Raw genomic sequence first — 6000 nt, 5'->3', positions numbered from 1 at the left:
TTATTTTGAACGTTATCGAAATCTGGATCATCATAAGACAATTTTTGGTTCAATCTTGAAACTTGTTTTATCACCAATGCTAGCAGACATATGGATCACACAATCTGTTCTATTTAACAACCTGAATCAAATTAGTATTTGAGATGACAATTTTAAGGAGGACAAAGTTCAATTATTTGTCACATCTGGATAGAGAAAAACGATCGGAAAGTTATCATTATGTTTGTGACAAGGTTGTTGGATAAGTGCACCTCTCTTCACAGTAAAACAGTAAGAAAGTATTGTCATTGTAGCTTTGGTTCACTCGTCAAAAACACATTGTCTGAAAAGGAATATTACAGGATATTACACATAAAATAAGCAACACAAGCTACAAGGAGTTTTGTACTGTGTATAAGCCTTATACGTAGGACATAATTTAGTTTTCGCTGTCACTTTTATTTTGCAGACCACTTGTACCGATTTATTGTTCCTAGAACTTAAACGCTATAACTATGAACTATACGGAATCATTTATGTTGCTTTATGTACACATTAACTGAGCTGCAACGATATATCTAGCATAAGGAGTCTGTGTTCGGAAAGAAGAATTATTAAACAATAGGACCCCGTATATTGTTCCGGATGACGAACGTTCAGCAGAAACGAAAGGAAGTTTGGGTGTGCTTAAAGGAAGCGCGATAAGACTCCTACCATGATAGAAATGTATAAACGATACATTAAAGATTTACAGTCGGTATAGTTAATGGCAGTTCTCTTTAAATGTAGATAAATTGAAGATAGTGGCCGTAAGAAAGAGATGCTATAGGAGAATGTTGTTTGAGTGGATGAATCTTGTTGCACGCTGTTTCCAAATTCTGTTTCGCTTACATCTCAAAAGTGAAACACGGCAGGGTTTCTGTAATATGTTTGGTCTATCATATCGTGGTATTTTATGGGCCCCAAGGTTAATCAGCAAGGTCGCGTTTCTGCCAACAACTACATGAGTATTTTAGCTGTGTTTGTCCCTCAATTGCGATTCCGCGTTCCACGAGTACAGGGCTGCTGTTCACAGAGCTCGTAGCGTCCAGACGTAGTTTTGTGAGCACGAGGATGAATCGTACATCTCCCCAGGCCACCACACTCACCAGATATCAATATTATCTAGCGTTTGTCGTCTACGTTGCGGAAAAAAGCCTGTGATCTCTAACAACCTCCATCACTGCTCTCTGAACTTGCCACAGTTTTGCAGGAAAAATGGCACACTGTTCGCTTGAAAACCATTGAGGACTTGTATTTATCCATTTTGGAAGCTTTTTTGAATGACAACTACGAATGTCCGATGCCAGCGTCATATATATCGCGCAGGGATTAGGAGAATAACGAATATAGGTATATAAATACACTACTGGCCATTACAATTGCTACACAACGAAGATGACGTGCTACAGACGCGAAATTTAACCCACAGGAAGAAGATGCTGTGATATGTAAATGATTAGCTTTTCAAAGCATTCACACAAGGCTGGCGCCGGTGGCGACACCTACAACGTGCTGACACGAGGAAAGTTTCCAACCGATTTCTCATACACAAACAGCAGTTGACCGGCGTTGCCTGCTGAAACGTTGTTGTCATGCCTCGTGTAAGGAGGAGAAATGCGTACCATCACGTTTTCGACTTTGATAAAGGTCGAATTGTAGCCTATCGCGATTGCGGTTTATCGTATCGCGACATTGGTGCTCGCTTTGATCGAGATCCAATGACTTAAGTGAATATGGAATCGGTGGGATCAGGAGGGTAATACGGAACGCCGTGCTGGAACCCAACGGCCTCGTATCACTAGCAATCGAGATGACAGGCATCTTATCCGCATGGCTGTAATGGATCGTGCAGCCTCGTCTCGATCCCTGAGTCAACAGATGGGGACGTTTGCATGACAACAACCATCTGCACGAACAGTTCGACGACGTTTGCAGTAGCATGGACTATCAGCTCGGAGACCATGGCTACGGTTATCCTTGACGCTGAATCACAGACAGGAGCGCCTGCGATGGTGTACTCAATTACGAACCTGGTTGCACGAATGGCAAAACATGTTTTTTTTTCTCGGATGAATCCAGGTTCTGTTTACAGCATCATGATGGTCGCATCCGTGTTGGCGACATCGCGGAGAACACGCATTGGAAGCGTGTATTCGTCGTCGCCATACTGGCGTATCACTCGGCGTGATGGTGTGGGGTGCCATTGGTTACACGTCTCGGTCACTTCTTGTTCGCATTGACGGCACTTTGAACAGTGGACGTTACATTTCATATGTGTTATGACCCGTGGCTCTGCCCTTCATTCGATCCCTGCGAAACCCTACATTTCAGCAGGCTAATGCACGACCGCATGTTGCAGGTCCTGTACGGGCCTTTCTGGATACAGAAAATGTTCGACTGCTGCCCTGACCAGCAAATTCTCCAGATCTCTCACCAACTGAAAACGTCTGGTCAATGGTGGTCGAGCAACTGGCTCGTCACAATACGCCAGTCAGTACTCTTGATGAACTGTGGTATCGTGTTGAAGCTACATGGGCAGCTGTACCTGTACACGCCATCCAAGCTCTGTTTGACTCGATGTACAGCCGTATCTGGGCCGTTATTACGGCCAGAGGTGGTTGTTCTGGCTACTGACTTCTCAGGATCTATGCACCCAAATTGCGTGAAAATGTAATCACATGTCAATTCTAGTATAATATATTTGTCCAATGAATACCCGTTTATCATTTGCATTTCTTCTTGGTGTAGCAATTTTATGGCCAGTAGTGTAGTTTTCAGGATACTGAATTCCATCCGGATCGTCTTTTAGAACAGTGGTTCGCAGTAAGGGGTTAACGTCCCCCTAACAAGCAAGACAAAATTTTCGGAGAGGTAGAAACAAAAGGGTTTGTTTATTTTTCGGTTACAGAAGTAAATTATTTTGAAGGGATCGTTACGATGATCACTATTTCGTAAGACTGTAATACTGGTTTGCGTACAACGATGAGGCAAGACGTTATGACCATCTGTCTAATAGCGTGTTGGTCCCCTTTTCAAAAACAGTACATCAGTGATTCTGCCAGGCATGGATTCTAAAAGTTCTCGATAGCTTTCCAGAAGGACGTGACACCAGAAGTCTAGTCACACGTCACTGAATTTCCGAAAATTACGGGACGGTGGTTTGTGGGCTCACAGTTCGCGCCCGATATATGTTACAGTGTGTACAGATCATGAACATTTGCTGCTCCTAAGATCAAAGTAGTTTTCTGTAATGCCCCTCAATCCACTGTAGCAGGATTATGACATTTCAACACTGCTGGAAGATGTCATCGCCGTAGGGGGAGACTTCAAGCGTGAAGTGATGCATGTGGTCCTCAATAATGTTCATGTAGTTCACTGCTGTCATGAGGTCTTCGAGCATAGGGCCCATAGAAACCCAGCTCAGTGTACCCACAGCATAATTCTGCTCTCACCAGCCTTCATCTATGGTGCAGCCATTCACTTGGATGACTGCTTGTAAAGACTCAACCATCGACCTGATGTAACAAGAAATCCGATTCATTCGACAGGCGACACGTTTTTAGTGATGCACGGTGAAAGTCAGTGAAGATGTGCACACGGCAATCATAACTGACGATGTCGTTGTCGTTGGGTCAACAAAGGAACACGATGGGGTCGTGTGATGTGGAACTCCATTTCAACCATGATCTTTTAACCGTGCTCCGAAACACTTGCGCCTGCACCAGCATTGTACTCTGCCGTGAGATCTGCCACAGATCGCTGCTCATCCCTGGACTACAATTGAAGGAACCTTCGACCTCTACGTTTTGTCATGAGCCGTGGACGCCCAGTACCATACGGCCTACGCATTATTCCGTCATCCTTCACCCACTGTCCATAGGTGCTCACGATAATAGTAAACAAACAGCCGACCAGCTTAGGCATTTCAGGGATTCTCGTTTCCAGCCGCGGCGGCACAATAATGTGCCCTTTGTCAAAACCGCTCATATCAGTGGATCTCCGCGTTTACGGTCTTTATCTTTTCTGTAATAACTGCCCATTCGTCTCTCTCCCGCTTAAGTCGTGCTTCGGTAGCTGAGATGCTAGAGCGCTTGCCCGCGAAAGGCAAAGGTCCCGAGTTCGAGTCTCGGTCGGGCACACAGTTTTAATCTGCCAGGAAGTTTCATATCAGCGCACACTCCGCTGCAGAGTGAAAATCTCATTCTGGAAACATCTCCCAGGCTGTGGCTAAGCCATGTCTCCGCAGTATCCTTTCTTTTAGGAGTGCTAGTTCTGCAAGGTTCGCAGGAGAGCTTCTGTAAAGTTTGGAAGGTAGGAGACGAGATACTGCCAGAAGTAAAGCTGTGAGTACCGGGCGTGAGTCGTGCGTCGGTAGCTCAGAAGGTAGAGCACTTGCCCGCGAAAGGCAAAGGTCCGGAGTTCGAGTCTCGGTCGGGCACACAGTTTTAATCTGCCAGGAAGTTTCATATCAGCGCACACTCCGCTGCAGAGTGAAAATCTCATTCTGGAAACGACTAGGAAGCTTTCAGCCTCGCAGTGGTAATGTTTTCGCTCATCAGTGTAAATTGCCAATAATTACGTTTTCTGAAAATACTAGCATGAATGCGTGACAGAATATGGTGCAGGTTATAGCTTGTGAAACTGAAGTATGACCAACGTCTTCACTTAGTCCACCCACTACGCACATACTTGTTACTTTGTACCATGATAGTAAAACTGAGACGTATACGTCGCGTATGGTTAAATATCTCATGAAAAAGCCTTCTCAATGCCGTATGTAGTTCCCGCAAGGGACCAGAAATTAATTCATAATTCATTTTGGGACAGATAAACGAACTAACTGGCAGCACAACAAAGTCGTAACAAAGCAACCACATTGCTGTAATGCCTATTCAGTATTATTACTATTAGTGGCAATGGGCTAGTAGAAATCCTTGGGTAACAGAAGAAATATTGAATTTAATTGATGAAAGGAGAAAATATAAAAATGCACTACGTGAAACAGGCAAAAAGGAATACAAACGTCTCAAAAATGAGATCGACAGGAAGTGCAAAATGGCTAAGCAGGAATGGCTAGAGGACAAATGTAAGGATGTAGAGGCCTATCTCACTAGGGGTAAGATAGATACCACCTACAGGAAAATTAAAGAGACCTTTGGAGATAAGAGAACGACTTGTATGAATATCAAGAGTTCAGATGGAAACCCAGTTCTAAGCAAAGAAGGGCAAGCAGAAAGGTGGAAGGAGTATATAGAGGGTCTATACAAGGGCGATGTACTTGAGGACAATATTATGGAAATGGAAAAGGATGTAGATGAAGATGAAATTGGAGATATGATACTGCGTGAAGAGTTTGACAGAGCACTGAAAGACCTGAGTCGAAACAAGGCCCCCGGAGTAGACAATATTCCATTGGAACTACTGACGGCCGTGGGAGAGCCAGTCCTGACAAAACTCTACCATCTGGTGAGCAAGATGTATGAAACAGGCGAAATACCCTCAGACTTCAAGAAGAATATAATAATTCCAATCCCAAAGAAAGCAGGTGTTGACAGATGTGAAAATTACCGAACTATCAGCTTAATAAGTCACAGCTGCAAAATACTAACACGAATTCTTTACAGACGAATGGAAAAACTAGTAGAAGCCAACCTCGGGGAAGATCAGTTTGGATTCCGTAGAAACACTGGAACACGTGAGGCAATACTGACCTTACGACTTATCTTAGAAGAAAGATTAAGGAAAGGCAAACCTACGTTTCTAGCATTTGTAGACTTAGAGAAAGCTTTTGACAATGTTGACTGGAATACTCTCTTTCAAATTCTAAAGGTGGCAGGGGTAAAAAACAGGGAGCGAAAGGCTATTTACAATTTGTACAGAAACCAGATGGCAGTTATAAGAGTCGAGGGACATGAAAGGGAAGCAGTGGTTGGGAAGGGAGTAAGACAGGGTTGTAGCCTGTCCCCGATGTTGTTCAAT

The 6000-nt window shown here is 43.9% G+C and overlaps 1 long non-coding RNA gene across 1 annotated transcript in view; it reads right to left on the bottom strand.

Annotated features, from left to right (window-relative positions):
• Nucleotides 1-203: 203 nt before the first annotated feature.
• The window catches only part of LOC124766607, a 24877-nt gene continuing 19080 nt past the window's right edge, over nt 204-6000 (bottom strand). Inside the window, exon 3 of the long non-coding RNA XR_007012945.1 lies at nt 204-322. This is a non-coding gene — a long non-coding RNA (uncharacterized LOC124766607). The remainder of the gene's footprint in view (nt 323-6000) is intronic.

Source organism: Schistocerca piceifrons, chromosome 1 (genome assembly GCF_021461385.2).
Source record: "Schistocerca piceifrons isolate TAMUIC-IGC-003096 chromosome 1, iqSchPice1.1, whole genome shotgun sequence".
Lineage (NCBI taxonomy): Eukaryota > Metazoa > Arthropoda > Insecta > Orthoptera > Acrididae > Schistocerca > Schistocerca piceifrons.
This window is presented reverse-complemented; position numbering and strand designations above follow the sequence as displayed.